The 17205-nt window shown below is 38.2% G+C and overlaps 1 protein-coding gene across 1 annotated transcript in view; it reads left to right on the forward strand.

Moving 5' to 3' along the window:
* The window catches only part of kcnq1.2 (potassium voltage-gated channel, KQT-like subfamily, member 1.2), a 567343-nt gene that overhangs the window by 358862 nt on the left and 191276 nt on the right, over positions 1 to 17205 (forward strand). The window lies entirely within an intron of this gene.

Here is a 17205-nt window from a genome sequence, read left to right on the forward strand (position 1 = left end):
TATACTTTTCGATAACTCGTGCCATTGATCTAAATTCCTACACTAACAAATTGTGTGTCTGTGAGTTTTTTACTCTGTTCATCAAATGATATAATTTAACTTGCTTGTCCTTGTCTTTTGCTAGCATTTTATTCTGATATATTGCTGAACAAGAGAATGAACATTCACAGTAAAAATTGTTTCTTCTAATCTTTTGTTCTGCAACCTGGGAAGCATTAGAATGTTCTGACTGTAGTTTTGTCTTGTTGCGTATGTACATTGGTTTTATTTTCCCTGACCTAATTCTGATTATATATTGACTGAACCAGAAATTTAAATGATTCTCACAAATGTATTCTTTAATGAAAATGTATTAAGAGTGTATTCAGTTTCATTAAGTCTATCTCATTGTGTTTATCATATTTAATTGAATATAAAGCAAGGTTTTAAGAATAAAGTGTAGCTTATGTTCAGAATAAAATCTCAAGCAAGTTAGTGACTGTTCCAAGAAAATATGGGTCAATATGAAACTTTTAACTTGAGCTCACACATCTTTTTAACACCCTAAAATTAACTCTCCAAAGTAATTCAATTTAGAATTACTATGTAAATACTTACAAACACTTGGTGTATCAGCATAAAAAGTATTGATACATAATTTCAGGACTGTTTTCAGCAGGGAGGGCCATACCTTATTTCAAGTGATAGGAGTGGTGACATTTGCATTTCTAGTACACAACATTGTTGCCTGTTTCAATTTTACGAGCAGGAATGCTGGATAAAACCTTTGCTACTCTGATAAATGACAGAGGTCTAGGAAGGATTCAATTAGGAATTAAGACATTTACATCCTTAACTCTTCAGGGAATTATGAGGTCATTTTCTGTTGGAAATTGATCATCTTGTTTACCTTCACAAATTCTGAGGTTCAATTGGAAATCATGCCTGCTGTTGATAATGCTCTTGCTGGGGACATACTGGATAAAGTTGTTAGACTGACACAGGGATGAGCTTATGACTTCCCATCCAATGTTTCCTTATTGCCTGTTTGAAAGAGATTATCCACTTAGTGTTGAACTATAGTCAGTTATGTGTTATGGAATTACACTTTTTGGAATTCAACGAACTTACTTTCGATCCTTGACCGTAATCTAATTAGCTCGTGTCTGAAATAAATTTAGGCAATATTTAGAGCACTCAGTTGCATTTAAAATTAATAGCACCATTTTCTCAGTTAACACAGGATCATTGTAATGAGCCTTGTTTGTAATCTACCTAAAGCAAATACATCCTTTCTTAGATGAGGAAAGTAGGACCGTAAACTGTAAACACACTCACCGCCCCCCTCCATACACCCTACTAACCCCTACCAGGTGAGGTCCAACCAATTCATCACACAACTGCAGTAAGGTTTCTTCATTCATATATTCTGTGCATCACTAGTAAAAAAAGGCCAATATGCCATTCATTTGTAAAGTTGCTTGCTTATGCATGCAGATTTCTTCCTATTAAAGTGTAGTTCCGTTTTATTTTGGCTAGATTCTCATCCTAATGAAATTAGTCATTTTCTAATCTTAAAGTTCTACTTTAGATTGTTCCTTGCTCTTATCCCTTGCTAATTTATACCTTATGAGTTGCTCATCTTACCCAAGCGTTTTCTCATAAACATTTTATTTGTTGACTCACATGATTCCCCAATACCAGATCCAGAAATGCTTCCTTTTTAGTTGAGGTGAAAAGTTAAGGGTCAAGAAGTGCTCCTGAATACATTGCAGAAACTTATCCCCCTCCTTTCTTTTTACTCTAATATTATCCCAATTGATAAATTGTTAATTGCTAGAATCCTTAAACATCTTTGCGATTTTCCTTCAGATTTGCTGCTTGATCCCACTATTCCGTAATGTAATCTTACTCTTTTTGTTTCTCAAATTGAACCAAATCAATTCTCTCTTTGACCATGCAAGCGCACATTCCAACATTATAATGTCTTACCTAATCAGTACTACCACTATTTCACCCTTTTTTTCTTCATACCTTTTCAGAACAAATTGTATCCTTGACAATTGAGCATGCAACCCCACCATATTTAAGCTACATTTCCATTGTTGCCACTCTATCCTGGCTATTTCTGCCATTAAATCTCATGAACCTTACTCACCATAGTTTGTGCTTTGTGGGCGGCACGGTGGCTCAGTGGTTAGCACTGCTGCCTCACAGCACCAGGTTCCAGGTTCGATTCCAGCCTTGGATGACTGTCTGTGTGGAGTTTGCACATTCTCCCCGTGTCTGTGTGGGTTTCCTCTGGGTGCTCTGGTTTCCTCCTACAATCACAAAGATGCGCAGGTCAGGTGAATTGGCCATGGTAAATTGCCCATAGTGTTAGGTGCATTAGTCAGAGGGAAATGGGCCTGGGTGGGTTACTCTTCGGAGGGTCGGTGTGGACTGGTTGGGCCAAAGTGCCTATTTCCATACTGTAGGGAATCTAATCTAATCTAAAATATGTACACACTATAATTACCTTTATATTCTACATAGTCCTTCTTAGTCTGCTTATATCTCATGTGATGCTAATTCTCAAGTATATCAAACATTCTTGTTCTTATAAGCACTATGTTCCTCTTTTCTATTTGTATAAACTAGTGCCCAACCGTCTTCTGTCAATTTAATTTAAACTCTCCTGAATTACAGTAATGAAACTTTTAATGGGGAGATTACATAAATGGAAAGAGACAAGCAAGCGAGATATTTAAACATAATTTAAAAATTATACATTGAAGATTCAAGGATCAGAACCTAACACAGTCTGTTTGGCAAGTAGAATCTGGTGTAGTATAAAATATTTGCAGCTATATTTTGAATGATCTGAAGATCATAGTTAGTGATGAACACAAGACAAGAAAAGCAATAGTACAACGGGAGGCTAAAGTTATTGCCCTCCAAAAATGGTCAAGGAATAATGTGCACGATTATCACACAACCATTGTTTACGATGCAGACATTTGATTATTTCAACGTCCAGCCAGTGCTAACCACATTGTTGATAGAGCAAGTGCTTTAGCAAAGCCAATGACATGAGTCACCTGCAACAGTTAAACTATTCAGCATCAATGAAAGCTATCCACTACCTCTTAAAGGGAAGGTGCACTACAACTGCAGCAATAGCTGTAAGTCTTTCAGAAGTGACCTAGGAAATCTGAGCAATGGCACATCGTGGGAAAATGTCAACATCAAAGTATGAACTTTGTCTGGAGGTCTTGGTAGAGGGGGTGGAAAGGAGGAGAAATATTTTGTATCTACAGGAAGCTAGGAGGCCTTCCAGAGACATGCTTAATGGCAGTGACGGCAGTGACATAGCACCCCTGCCCTTCCAGGGATCTTTCATGACAGACCTATATGGTTCTCATTGTTGGAATAAACAACATTTAAAATATATAGATTCTTCTCCAGTCTACCTGGAGACATGGGAATGAGTTTTCAGATAGTAGCTCGGAAAAAGTTGGCACGGAACTCATTCCCACATATAACAGCTGCCCCACAACCATTCAACATTTTGTATGGATTGATTTGTTTTGAGTGGGCCTTCCACCCATATCTTAGAATGAAAAGCCACTTCAAAGAGCTGTTAGCTATTTGATTGGCCAACAGTCTTTTGGTCCCCATAACACCAAAAGTGGTGACCACTGTTCGGGTTACATTTAGTCCGATAGAATAAAGTGTGGGAAGCCCAGAAGTCTCTTGGTGGAGTCCAGAGACATTATTACATTCTTCTTTCAGATGTCAATGCATTATTCACACAAGGATTGTGAAAAAATATGTTAATTCATTATTTGAAGGTAAAATTAAATTAGTCTTCACTCAGAGCTAAACATAGTAGATCTTACTCCTGTCATTGCTGTGTCAGATGCCCAACAAGTCATAGGATTAATGCATTACATCCCATCAAGGTATGTAACAATTGACAGCAGTTTAAGATACACTGGCTTATAGGTGTATATCATCATATCTCAAAGAGATATACCCAGGATGGGAGACCCAGTTATATATCTGAGGGTAGGCATTGGGTGGGGGAGGGCTGGAGGGTTCAACCGGGGTGTAGAAAAGACCATGAGGGTCCATTCAAATTTGACAGGAAGGCCTGCAAGGGAAGCACACCCCCTTTCAGCCCAATGTCCATGTAGGTTAAACTGCTGACTTATGCCGACATCCATAACATGATTCTTCCAGACCAAAACTACAACTGGGAAGGGCCTCAGTAGGATGAAGGTCTGGCAGATTGCCCTGGACCTCACCTGACCTCTGTACAATTATTAGGAGAAAGTGAGGACTGCAGATGCTGGGGATCAGAGCTTAAAAATGTGTTGCTGGAAAAGCGCAGCAGGTCAGGCAGCATCAAAGGAGAAGGAGAATCAACGTTTCGGGCATAAGCCCTTCTTCCTGAAGAAGGGCTTATGCCCGAAACGTCGATTCTCCTTCTCCTTTGATGCTGCCTGACCTGCTGCACTTTTCCAGTAACACATTTTTAAGCTCTGTACAACTATTGCCAGGGCAGGCAGGTAGATAGTTGAAGGGTATTCTCAGAATTCTACAACTCCCTGCCTGCAAACCAACCAGCAGGGGACTGTAAAATTACTTTCCTAGTCTTCATAGTGATGGGGCTATCCTGGCAGCTTCAGGTCTTTGTCCAGGTACAAGTCCAGTTGTATCTTGTTTGAAACATAGCTCCTTAATAATATTTTCAGAGGACATATACATCCTTCTTAAATATTGTTTCATGCTTTCTTATTCTATATCTTCATTTTAGTCTTCTTCTTCAGAATGTTAATGGCATCTAACATATGACCGTAGGGAATATTGTGTCTGCTCTTATTGAGAAGGAGATGAGGAAAAGTGTGAATTGTGCACATTGTTGTGGAGGAGATGTAAAATTTCCAAGCAGGCTCCTACACTCAGAGGTTATCAAGGACAATTCCGAGCATTCTTAAGTTCAATGCAACAAAATGGTTCCATCTGATTGGCTCATATTTCAATTTCATGGCAAAGCTTAAGGAAAAGGTCAATTAATTGTAACAATCTGGTAAAGGGCTGTTAATGTGTAAATAGAAATCCAAACATGGCATCTTAATTAATAGAACTGTACCACCAGATTTCAAATATTGTTCGCAAAACAAATGTTTTGGATAAAAGACTTTAACATAATGCACATTATTACATTAACAATAGTTCTTTTAACTAGTTACGTCATTATACACTTAGGGTTTACTTTTTGTTTCCCAAGAATGTTCTTATGAGACACATCAATCCTGAAGTTATTTATATCTGTATGGAGCACCTATAAGGTGTGCCATGGTTCTGTGGAAATTTGTCCACAGTTCAGGCTATTCTCAGAGGTGAAACACTAATTTATTTTCTCTTTATGCCTTGTCTCTTGTTCTGGTTCCCTTCCAATATATTCAAGCTAATTCAACGAATAATTTTCTGTTGCAATAAAATGCTGTAAGGCTTTGGGTTGCATTGAACATAATCAGGCTTGGATTGTCCTTGATAATCTGAGTGGATTCTCTCTGTAGCTTCAAACAAAACAATCTTCCATCTTCTGTTACTCACAATAATTAAATTACAATTATACCTCATCTGCTGTTCACACAGACCTTTTTATTTCATTCCGTTTACAGCACAGACCTACCTACCTGTCATTATTTGAGGTGCCAGTGTTGGAGTGGGGTGTACAAAGTTAAATATCACACAACAGGTTTATAGTCCAACAGGTTTAATTGGAAGCTCTAACATTTGGAGCAGCACTCCAAAAACTAGTGCTTCCAACTACCTATCTATCATTTGCTTTTCCATCTCTTATTGAGGTTCAAACTAAAACTATTTTTTTCAGAAAACACCCAGATATATTGAAACCAGAAAACCTTCCAAAACTCTAGCCATATTCAGAGTGATATAACCTGTTCTAGGATTTTCTCAATCCAACTTTCAAATTCCTCATTTACAATTATATTTGATCTGATGAAGAAAATAGATTTGACAAATTTTCAGGGTTTACTGAATGCCTTTAAACTAATTTAGCTTTAATTCTCTGAACAAAAACCCAATTTTTAAAAATCCATTTGCCAGGTGTGGACTGGTGGCCTGTTAAGATTGTAACACAGGCACAGGATGTTTCAGTAGTTGCTATATTGTTGCAAACTCATTCTAGATAGTTAACAATGTACTGAACAGTCAAATTTAGCCAGATGCTTGGAGATAGTCAAAGCAAAAGGCTGTTATACATTTGGGCTCCTTGTCAGTCAGGCATTTAAGAACAGAGAAAGAAGTTCCTACTGAAAAGTCTTGCTGCAGCAAACTTTGAGAAGTTAGAGTTCAAATCCTATTAGTAGGTGCAGCTACAAGGTAGGGCTATGGTTAAGAAAATCCCTGAGAGTCATCCAGAACACGTTGGGCACAAAGGAAGCACTAGGAGCCATTGATGGTTCATTGCAACTAAACATGAGGCAGAGGAAGCCCACAAGCAGTATTAGATTGGTGCAGCTGAGAAATATCAGTACTTAAGGAAACCTACAGGGCAGAGTCACCTTTGTGAAGCTAACTGTCAGAAAGCAGTTGGGATTGTGCTCATGAGTTGGTGCTGGAGTGCTGTGAATGAAGTGTGCAACAGAGCACATCAGGAGCAGTACCAGGTATCCACCACATCTGCAGTACTGTATACAATACTGATTACTAACAAAGCAGCACACTTGACTCACAACCCATCCACTACCTTCAATGTTCACTCCCTCACCACCCGTGGACATTGATAATAATTTAACCACTTACAAGATGCACTGCAGTAACTCCTAGGCCTCTTCCACCAGGACCTTATGAACACATGACCTTTACCAACTAGAAGGCTAAGGGTAGCTAAAACATAAAAATGTCACTATTTGCAAGTTTCCCTCCAAATCATGCACCATACTGACTTGGAACGATGTTGATATTCCTCAACTGATGTTAAGTCAAAATCCTGGAATGCCCAGCAGCATTGTGGGTCTCCCTCCACCTCAAGGACTGCAGCAGATTAATGAGCCAGCTCCTTAACACCATCTCCAGGGCAATTAGGGATGAGCAATAAATGCTGGCCTAGTCAGCATCATCCATGACCAAATGAAAAATGTTTTCGGAATCCAATGGAATGTGATCTCGGAACAGGATTGAAATGATCATTGAGGCTGTCCATGACAGAGCAGCTTTGAGGGAGTTTCAAAGCTAGATCTTCAACAGTGAAGAATTGGAATCTCTTGTAAAGGAGACATATTTTTGAGATTGATGACCCACACTGTCAAAAGTGCTTGGGGTTTGCTGAAAAATCTGGGGGATCTGTCTTGAACACAGTTAACACCTTAGCTGTATGCTGCTAAGGTGTTACCCATATTTAGCTCATGTTCATTCTGGAAGTTAGAATGGCATTGTTTTATATTGTTTCATTATTGTGTCTGTCTGTAGTAAAACCTATTTTGTTTGTTTATACCAATGGAATCTCATGGCTTTATTTGCTGTGTCAGTACCTGTGACTTCAAACTTTGTCCATTTTAAACAAAAAAGGTAGTAGTCACTAAGCAGACTACAACATTCATAAAAAATGATTTAGGTCCGTTTTTGAACTGCCATTTCATTAGGTGTTCTGGCAATCCCTGAATCCCATCCATGTAATTACCTGTATGATTTTAATATTCCCAGAACTAAATAAGAACATGAATCATGATCTAAACATTTGCAGCTCCTTTAAGCAGCTTTCATTCTTACATTTTTGTGATATTTGTGAAATTCTGTTGGTGTAGTTTCTAATGCAGAGTATTTGTATTTTTGGTTTAGTTTCAATTGTTTTTATCATACAGTAACAATTATTTCAATTATCTGAGCAGTGAGTTGCTGCACAATCATTGGTATCCACCAATTGGCCAACTGAATACTGGGGTTAGTCTGCAATACATTTCATTTAGCCAATCAACCTCTGTTAACATCAGGTAATTTGCTCAATCATGATTAAAACTGAAACCCAATAGTTCTTGAAATTTTCAAGATGAACAACAGACAAAGAAAATTTTGAACAGTGCTGACAGTACAGCCCAAACCACCACCCAACACGCAAAGCAACAAAAGAAGGAGAACTTAGGGGCTAAGATTGATAACCGTAAAAATATAATTCATCACGATGGTCATTATCAACCTTTAGGTTACCACCAACCTCAAACTTGTAATGATGATAATGACTGAAATAGTGATAATGCAAACATGAAAGAGCTCCCCTATTTGTCATTCTGAGGACATTCTGAGATTGGATTATTAAAAATATTTTGAAGAGAAAGATTGTAATGGTGAGTCTTTCAAATGAAACATCCAACCTCAATTCCAAACCGAGCATGTAGAGAATATTTTAAAGTCACTGTCACATATCTTCATTCTCCAAAATTGTTGGAGACGGGTGTACATTGGGTAATGCACCTCTGGACTCTGTGAAACTGTTGAAGTACAGATAATTGTGAAAAGTGCCCAGGATGTTTAAAGATCTAATTGATTGATATCTGCTGCCAGGGACCCTCCTTGAATGTCTCCTACCCTGAGATCTGGGCAGAGACTTAGGTCAGAGACGCAGGACTTAGCTGCATACTTATCCAATAAATTTCACTGTTTAATACCTGGTTTAACTTCATAGTTATCCAGTGCAACTCAAGTGAATACCACAACTGAGCTACCACCACAACAAACCAACCCCTCCACCGACAACCATCCACTCTAATCATCTCCTCCAACCGTTCAATCAGCACCCACCCCAACTGTGTTTATTTACCCATCTACCACTAACCACCAAAACACCAACCATACCCAAACCACCTGACTTAATCTCCCAAACCTTTTGTACCCTTTTCAATTTGGACAGCTCTAGAAAACATTTCAGTCAAACCCTATAGTGACAACTTTCCAGCTGTTTGACGAAATGAGATAAGTATTTTCACTTCAATGTATCGAACCTCAGGAGATTCTGCTTTTTGTTTAGATTATGAGTTTACAAAGTCTTTGAAAATTTTCTTTTTTTTCCTTGACCATTGTTATTTAATTTCCCCCAATTTAGAATGAGACTGAAATCAAGATTGAAATCTACTCAGGTGTGCAAATTCTTGGTTGTGAAGAGCACAAAGGTTTTGCTGAATATGGTGTTCCCTTTATTGGAAAGTTGCTTGGTAGCACACCTTTAACATTAACTGCAATAGTGTTAGGGCAGGGAGCTGAACATTTGTTGGCTGTAAGCTCTGTCTTGTTAACTAAGGCTCTCCATCTGACAATACTGTGACATTTGCTCCTGTGTCTATTTTGAAATTCATGAGTTGCACATCGATGTAAATGTACATACATCAAAATGTTTAGTCCAGGTCACTGATTTTCTATGGGAAGCTTCTGGTTTATCTTCTAATGAAGACTGTTCCACATCATTTAACTGATAGCATAGGAAGTTTTTCACACGTTTGCTTTCTGTGCCTGTGTCCTGCTTTGGCACGTTTTCTGAAATAGCCTACTTTCTTATAATAGAAGCATTCAGTTTTAAAAGCTGGACACTACTTGTGTTTGTGAGATGTTGTTTTTTGCATGGCTTTTAAAGTTATTTTTAGTGTCTGGTTTCATCCTACCTGCTGCATTAACATGTCTAGTACATTGTTTGTGGTAATTGATTGATACCTTTTGTACCTCAAAAAATAAATGGATTCTATAGATCTCTCATATCAATTTATATCTTCTCTTCATGGAATTGACCTATTTTGCATTCAGACCTTTACTTCACTCACCATATGCGTAACCTACTCTCAAGTTAGGTTCTTGGAACTGTAATAAATCTGACAAAGATTCGTCATTAATGCCAATTCAGGCATTTATGAATTCTGAGTTTAAGTCACTGTAGTTTCATCCCTCCTGGAGAGATAATTAATGCAATCATTTATGAATTTATCTAGATGCAGCATTCTTTTGTTAGATCTTTCCAATTTAAGAATTTTAATAGATCTGAGGCTAAAATAATTGCCAAAGACTTTAAAAGCTTTGTTAAATGTGTCTGATGTTCCATTTATCCCTGGATGAACTGTAACATCCCATGCTAGGCTTCCAATTGCATATTAAAGTATGTTTGTTTTTATCAGCTCAAAAGAATCTTTCTAAATGAAATAAGTAAAGTTTGGCACATGCAGTGACCGATGGAACTGTAACAATAAGTGGTAGTGAATCAACAGGCTTTGTGATAGTGTAACTGTGCGAAAGACATAGCTGATGTGTTTTAAAATTAATATGAAAATTTCTATGACAGCAGTGCCTAACAACCACTGGTAACATAAGAGTCAGTACAGACACCTTAACATGAAATTTCCAATACTGTAGGGGTTTACATTGAAATACTTGTGGAAAATATGACCTGTGCAGAGATTTAATATTTTGTAAATCCATACAAAAGGTGCATCAACATTGATAGCTAAAACTTGCAAATGTTCAGCTTTAAATACAAATTACTTCACAATCGAGGATCTGAATATGAACATTATTTTATAAATAGCTGGATTGGAAATCCATGTTAAAGCCAATAGAGAAAACAGAACAAAGTATGCTTAGAAAAATTCTGGACCTCATAGTTTGAGCAATGGTGCATAATTATTGTAATTAGGATCCTTAGAGGCTTATCCATAATCAGCAGGATGTTATCAGTTACTTTTGGAATCTGTTAAACTTTGGAATTATGCACACATTGCACATTTTTTCCATTGTTTATCATTTTATTACTATAATCATTGCATTGTGTCAGTCATTGATCAACACGTGCCCCACTGGCGTCGTAAAGGGTGTTTATGCATGAAGCGTGCAATATTGCCAAGCCTGTTATTACATGCAGGCTCCAAGCCAAGATTATAAATATATTACAGCTATTGGGTGCAACCATGGATTGAGGAAAGCACGTTCCAAAGAAGAGGTATTGAATTCTGAATTTCATGAAAGGTGAGAGTTGAATTTGTATTTTATAAATAATAATCAGTGTGCCTTTGCTAAAAGGAAAGCAGTGATATACTGTTAGAAAAGAACAAAATTAAAGGACAGAATCTTTTAACAAAGTTCAATTGAAATATACATTCTGCAAGAGCAATATATTTTATTAATATATATTTTTTACTGGAATCCTAAAGGATATTTCTTAAAGGAAAGGTCTCCCTATGACAAAAACAGATTTTAAAATAACATGGACTTTAAGTTGGTATAAGTGTTGAAAGGAGAAATACTGGTGGATCATCCAAATCTTCTTCAGTCGGTGTAACAATGTCTCTCATTCCACTTAACTTGTACTTAGTTGCTAATAAGCAATAAACTACAATTGGCTGAAGACAGGAGCCTCCTCTTATTAGACTAGCATATCACTTATTAGTCCTGAAATGATTTTATCATCAACTGTAGATTCAGTCTTCATCAATCTTGAAATACAGTTTTCTTCTGTAGTGTCCACTGAAGCATAGAATCACTGTTCTGTTGCAGAGTGAAGCCATTTGATCCATTGTGCCTGCATTGAGTCGTGGAGTCATAGAGGTCTACAACATAAAAAAATGCCCTTCAATTCATTTTTCTTGTTCCTACTTCAGATCACTAAAACAAGTGTGCCTTGTAAATCCCTAACCGAAAAGAGGATTGCCCTCAAACAACAAGGTGGTCAGTAGTGAAGAATTGCTCATGCAGCATGGTGGACAGTAGCAAGGATTTGACTTAGCTATCTCATGCCACATACTGGTAGTTGTGGAGATCTGAAGATTTCTTCTGTCACAGATTTAAGAATCCTGTTCATGCAGACTGTCAGCAGTAAGAAAAGGTGAACATTAAAAAACACTCTGCACTTGCATTTGTGATGCCAGCGCATATAAGGCTTCAGACCAAAAGTTCAAAAATGGGATTAGAATAATTAAGTGCTTGCTTTTGGCCAGTGCAACCTCAATGAATTGAAGGGCATTTTTTTTATGTTGTAGACCTCTATGACTCCATGACTCAATGCAGGCACAATGGATCAAATGGCTTCACTCTGCAACAGAACAGTGATTCTATGCTTCAGTGGACACTACAGAAGAAAACTGTATTTCAAGATTGATGAAGACTGAATCGACAGTTGATGATAAAATCATTTCAGGACTAATAAGTGATATGCTGCAGCAGGAGAGTTAAGAACTCTGTGGAGCTGGAACATTAGGTTCTCCAAGGAGTTATGGAGTGCATTGGTTGACTGGTGATCTATAGGATTGAAGAGCGTGATGTTGGAAAAGCACAGCTGGTTAGGCAGCATCCAAAGAGCAGGAAAATCGATGTTTCGGGCATAAGCCCTTCATCAGGATCTATAGGGACTGTCCTGAGTCAGGGTTCAGATGGACAGCAAATGGTCATCACAGGCTCAATAACTAAAGTTGAAATCCCTAATGGGCATGGGAATATGTTTTTAAAAAGTGCAGAATTACAGACTAGGAAAGCTAGAAGACAACTAGTTACAGATCAAACTGAACATCGTCGTAACAGTCCACAAGCATCACGAGGCATGGCTACAGTAAGTGAAATCAAGAGTTACACACTGATTTGCACATTTACACTCATGTTGCGCACCATTGATACTTCACAAAATGTTTTGAGGTCCTGTTGATGTCATAGGACTCCAATTTGCATGAGTTGGTAGGCCTCACAAAATAGTGAAGACACATGTCTCAGAAGAAATAGGAATAAATAATACTGTCCTGTATGTTGTTGCTCTGTTTCTGCCTGACAGAAAGAATGAAAATTGGCCACATTATGAGTACTGACAGTGATTAACAACAAATTACCCAGCTAGTGCTTTAGAGCCAAACTAGTTTGATAAACGATTTGTGAAACATAGGACTGAATCTTTCACAAAGCATCATACAATTAAATTTCACTCTGTAGTAATGAAATCTGAGAACAGGGACACTCTAATGAGATTCAAAATATAATTGAATTTGCAAATCAAACCATCCAGTCAAATGACTAGACTTGTAAAATTCTCGGAGTAGAATAGTACTCGGTAAAACTTTGTTGTAAGGAAGATGTTGGCCTTTGCTTTGTGAGTTGAAAACTGTCAGGTTAGACAATCATACTATGATTTCTCTTTTTTGTGTATGCTGCAATGGTGATCCTCAAGTACTCTGATAGCCCCAGATATATCCCAGCCAACATTTTTGTAGTACCACAGTAGGCTCTATCTTCAGTGCAAAAGGAATTTGTGGTTTATGATTTTATTGCAAAAGTGAAATGTCTTTCCAGCAGAAGTATTTAGGTTTTTAATGAGGTGAATGATGGAGAATTAATAAGTTGTTTCAGATCTACAATGAAGTCATGCAGACCTAGGAGATCCCATCTTCAAGCTTTAATTTCAGCTAAATTAATTGTTTTCATGCAGGACAATGATAAGTAAAATAATTGGCTTCAGTGTGCTTCCTTTAGAAGTAAATTTGAGCCATGGTCCCACTCTTAATCATTTCAATGCCAAAACTGCTAGTGTGGATGTTAGATGACACCAAAATTGTTTTCAACAGTGATGTCCTATACTGTCAACTAACCATTTTTTCTGTTGATTCATGGGATGTTGGTGTTGCTAGCTGGGCCAGCATTTATTGCCCTTCCCTAGTTGCCCTTAAGAAGCTGGTGATGGTCAACCTTCTTGAACCACAGAGGTGGATGTGCTGTATGTAAACCCACAATGCTATTAGGGATTTTGACCCAGTGATATTGACGGAATGGTGACATATTTACAAGTCAGGATGATGAGTGTCTTGCAGAGGGATATGCAGGTCATGGTGTTCCCATATACTTGCTGCTCTCGCTCTTCTAGATAGAAGTGGTCGTGAGTTGGGAAGTGATGTATGAGGAGTGAATTTCTGCAGTGCATCCTGTAGGTGATACATATTTCTGCTGCTGAGAGTTGATGGTGTAGGAAGTGAATATTTTGTGCCAATCGAACAGGCTGCTTTGTCCTGGATGGTGTTCCATCACACTCCTGACTTGTGATTTACAAATGGCAGACAGTCTTTGGAGAGTCAGGAGTTAATTGCTGTGGGATTTCTGGCCTCTGACTTGGTTTTATAACCACTTGTACCAAATTTACAGTCCATCTGAAGTAGATATTTGACAATTTTGTCAGAGTATCTAGCAATGTAAACCACCATTTTCATTTTGATGCCTTATTAAGCATAGAGGATGTTTGGAATACAGAGCACTTTCTCTGGAAGGGAAAGAGAAATATAATTCTGACATGGCATGGAACTAATACATAAATCTGAGCCAAGAAGACTAGAATAGTGTTTTGTCAGACCTGACGAGTCAGGACATTCCTTGGATATCTCATGGTGGCATGTTGGTTCGGGTGATTGACAACACATGTTAGACATTAATGGAATGAATGCACAACTTACTTTGAAAATAGAGGGCATTCCTGAAAGTATATCAACAATTTCCATTAGGTCTTTCAGACTGAAAAAGTTTAAGATCACTGATAATGATAACTGGCCTCTTTTCCACTCCAGGGATGAATAAACTTGCTTGCGTGAATTGAGTGTAACTGGATGTGTCGAATTCTTGGTCTCTGCCCTAATTGCATCTTATGCACTTGACTTAAAGTTACGTTTCTAATTGATAATCAATAATTGAAAGTTGTTTTTATCATGCAAGGGTGTTATGCACTTCAAATAATTATTTAGAAAACAGCCTATATACTGACAATGCATCTTATTTATTTAAATAATAGCAACATTTGATTTGAGAGTCATAGTATTCTAATCAGGTTTAGCAGCTTCTGGTCTGGTTTGAAAGCTACAGTTCGTAATGAGCAGTAGGCAGAATGATTACCACCAATGCCTTTTGATTGTGTCAGTACTGATTAATGCCACCAGTCAACTAACTTTGTTTAATTGTATGGCAACGTGCATGTTGCAATGCTGCAAGTTAGATTAAAAACATTTTGACAGATACTTTATCTGTCAGATCAGCACTTGTGCCCATGTGTTTCTGTGCTGTTTGACATTAAGCTTACTACTTCACGCCTTATTTTTTTAACTGCCTGGTCTGTCTTGATTTCTAAGCTGTAATTTCTCTTTATGACTTGTCATTTACTTCCTTGGAGTGCCAGAATTCTGTTTTCTGTCATGTACTTCTTTATGATACTTAATTCATTAACTCATAGATATTCAGCATTTCTGCTTTCAGAATTTTCAAAACATTGCCCCTGTATCAATATTACTGCTCCAATTATATAATCAATGAGTACAGTTTAACTAAAAGTCTTTACAGTCTGTTAACGTGTGTTTTCTTTTCTCAAAATATTATTTATGGTAATGCTTGGGCATTAAGAAAGTGTGTGCATTTAACAGGCTCTTGGTCAATCTAACGCCTGCAGTCTTCTGGAACGTTACTTGTCAACCCTTCATTCCCCCCCACAGACTAGGTCTCTGCCTCTCCCTGAGGTTGTTGCTCCTGCAGAGAGAGAAAGCAGAAAATTACAAGTATTGGAAAGCAAATCTTAGCAGGACTTATACACTTAATAGTAAGAACCTAGGGAATGTTGCTGTACAAAGTGATCTTGGAGTTCAAGTTCATAGCTCCTTGAAAATAGAGTTGCAGGTAGATAGTGAAGAAGGCATTTGGTATGCTTTACTTTATTGGCCAGAGTACTGAGTATAGAGTTGAGAGGTCATGTTGCAGCTGTACAGGACATTGTTTAGACCACTTTTGGACTATTGCATGCAATTCCCATCTCCTTCCCATCAGAAGGATGTTGTGAAACTTGAAAGAGTTCAGAAAAGATTTACAAGGATATGCTAGGGTTGGAGGATTTGAGTTATAGGGAAAGGTTGAATAGGCTGGGGCTGTTTTCCCTGGAGCTTTGGAGGCTGAGGGGTGACCTTATAGAGGTTTATAAAATCCTGAGGGGCATGGGTAGGATAAATAGACAAAGTCTTTTCCCTGGGGTGGGGGAGTCCAGAAGTAGAGGGATATGTTTAGGGTGAGAGGGGAAAGATACAAAACAGACCTAAGGGGCAACATTTTCATGCAAAGGGTGGTGCATGTATGGAATGAGCTGCCAGAGGAAGTGGTGGAGGCCGGTACAATTGCAACATTTAAAAGGCATCTGGATGGGTATATGAATAGGAAGGGTTTGGAGGGATATGGGCCCAAGGCTGGGAAGTGGGATTTGATTAGGTTAGGATATCCGGTTGGCATGGACCGAAGGGTCTCTTTCCATGCTGTACATCTCTATGACTCTAGAAAATGTTTATGTTGATTTGAGTGAAGGACAGCATTTGACAAATAATCCTGGCTGTTCCAGGATTACACTGGAACCTCAATTTAAGATTATCAATTAGGCTCACAATATGATTACATTTAATGGAAGTTACATGACCCTATTCTTTGCTGGAAAACAGTATATGCCTACTCATGATACATCTGTCATTGAAGAAATGATTGTGGAGGCAGTCAAGTTCCACAACAATGATCTTCAAATGTTCCAGTCCTTTTAATTTCTTTTTCCAAGGAAAATCAGAGCCAACCTGTCAGGTCTGAATCTAATCAATTATCTCTGATAGTTAACGGTTCTTGCTACACCTGAATGCTGAACATTGGTTAACCAATCAGTATCCTTTTGATTAGATTTCCCTACAGTGTAGAAACAGGTCTGTATGCCCAACAAGTCCACACCGACCCTCAGAAGAGTAACCCACCCCAAACCCTATTCCGTCTGACTAATGCACCTAACACTATGGACAATTCACCTGACCAGCATATCTTTGGACAGTGGGAGAAAACCAGAGCATGTGGTGCAAACCCACGCAGACACGGCAAGATTGTGCAAACTCCACACAGACAGTCACCCGAGGCTGGAATCGAACCTGGGTCCCTAGCACTGTGAGGCAGTAGTGCTAACCACTGAGCCACCATGCTGTGTAACGTTTTGGTCCATCTCTAAGTTGGTCTTCTTGCATTTCAATTCTGGTGAGTGCAAGATGAAAAGCCTTGACTTCATGGGATCCGTATGGTTATAGCTGAGAAATACGAAGGGCAAAAAACATTTGACCCCCAAACTGTACGAGAGAATGGCATTAAACAGGAATTTAGAGATGCATACAATAAAGCAACATATCAAATTATGATTTGGATGTGCAGCTGGTGGGCTGGGGT

Source organism: Chiloscyllium punctatum, chromosome 32, assembly GCF_047496795.1.
Source record: "Chiloscyllium punctatum isolate Juve2018m chromosome 32, sChiPun1.3, whole genome shotgun sequence".
NCBI lineage: Eukaryota > Metazoa > Chordata > Chondrichthyes > Orectolobiformes > Hemiscylliidae > Chiloscyllium > Chiloscyllium punctatum.